Here is a 1,831-nt window from a genome sequence, read left to right on the forward strand (position 1 = left end):
AAAAGTGTAATTGCCTATCTCACTTGTTCTCGCGGAACCCTTCGGGACCTTTTGCGGAACCTTAGGGTTCCGGGGAACCCTGGTCGAGAAACGCTGCTATAGACAGTATGTCGAATCTTTATCGTGACGCACTAACCTATGGATTTTTTTTTTCTCTCAAAATATGTCCTCTATTGACGTGAATCCTGAAAACCAAAGGGTTTTCCGGAACATGGCTAGAAAAAAAAAAATGAAAACAAGGAGCACAAGTGACTTGAAGATTCGGATCGTATTCTCTTCCAACTCAATTTCTGAAATTCTCTTTCAAGAAGCTGTAAATAGTTCGGATGTAATTGTATCGCCTTGCCGTACTCCTTTTTCGATCTTTATATTTTCTTCATCGTTATGTAGTCGACCTATACTGCAGTGGTACCGTTCTCATAAATGTTTTCTAGAATACTTTCGATCTGTTCGTTTACACCATGCTTGCGTAGCGAGTTTAGTATTGCTATTAGTTCTAACGAGTCAAAGGCTTTCTGGTAATCTACAAAGGCTAAACAAAGAGGTATAGTGTACTCTGTCAATTTCTCGATTAGTTGATTCATCGATTGCAAATGGTCTGGAGTCGAATATCCGCTTCGAAAGCCTACCTGTTCTCTACCTTGTTTCCATCTAAAACGTTACTTATTCTATTTGAAAGAATCTTTTGGAAAATACTTTGTGCAAGAGAAATTTCGGTGGGTTTCTGTCTATTGAGGGTTTGTTCTGGCTGACGCCAGGCGATTTGACTCAGTTAAAAGATATCTAAAAGAATTTGGCGAAGTGCAATCTGGCAAGATATAATTTGGCAATGTGGAAAATATCAAAACGTGATTTTGCGAAATGACATTTGGCAAACGTGATTTGGCAATTTTAGTTTTGGCGAAATGTGATATTGCTAAATGACTTTTGGCAAAAATGAAATTTGGCGAAATGTAGTTTGGCAAAATTAATTTGGCGAAATGTAACATATATCCTAATATCTTATATATATATATATATATATATATATATATATATATATATATATATTTTTGTGTGTGTGTGTGTGTGTGTGTGTGTGTGTGTGTGTGTGTGTGTGTGTGTGTGTGTGTGTGTGTGTGTGTGTGTGTGTAAGTGTGTGTGTGTGTGCGTGTGTATGTGTGTGTTTGTGCGCGCATTTGTGTGTATCTGTGCATGTGTGTGCGTGCGTGTGTGTGTGTGTGTGTGTGTGTGTGTGTGTGTGTGTGTGTGTGTGTGTGTGTGTGTGTGTGTGTGTGTGTGTGTGTGTATGTATGTGTGTATGTGTGTGTGTGTGTGTGTGTGTGTGTGTGTGTGTGTGTGTGTGTGTGTGTGTGTGTGTGTGTGTGTGTGTGTGTGTGTGTGTGTGTGTGTAGGTGTGAGTATGTGTGTGTGCGCGAGTGCATGTGTGTATGTGTGTGTGTGTGCGTGTTCATGAGTGTGTGCTTGCGTGTATTTATGTGATTCACCAAGGTCTTGGATCACGATAGCTATTTCCCTAATAGAAGAGCTCAGAGCTCATATATGACCGATCTACGGGTAATGCTGTGATCTTACATTCACACACACACACCCAACTCCACGCCCACAAGAGTTGCAGTAACGACTCGCAGCGCAGCGATACTGAAATTATCTCAGCCGTGGGTGTGGGTATGTGTGTCTATACTTGCAACTAGAGAACCCTCTCAGAAGACCACAGGTTGAAGAGTTTAATGAAAGTTCCAGACAGCATGAAGTTGGACATCGTGGGAATGAGTGAAGTCCGAAGAGTGGAAGAAAAGCTGTTACAATTGCAAGGTGGTCACCACCAGTC

This window comes from Oratosquilla oratoria, chromosome 5 (assembly GCF_046742065.1).
Source record: "Oratosquilla oratoria isolate Oo_2021 chromosome 5, ASM4674206v1, whole genome shotgun sequence".
Lineage (NCBI taxonomy): Eukaryota > Metazoa > Arthropoda > Malacostraca > Stomatopoda > Squillidae > Oratosquilla > Oratosquilla oratoria.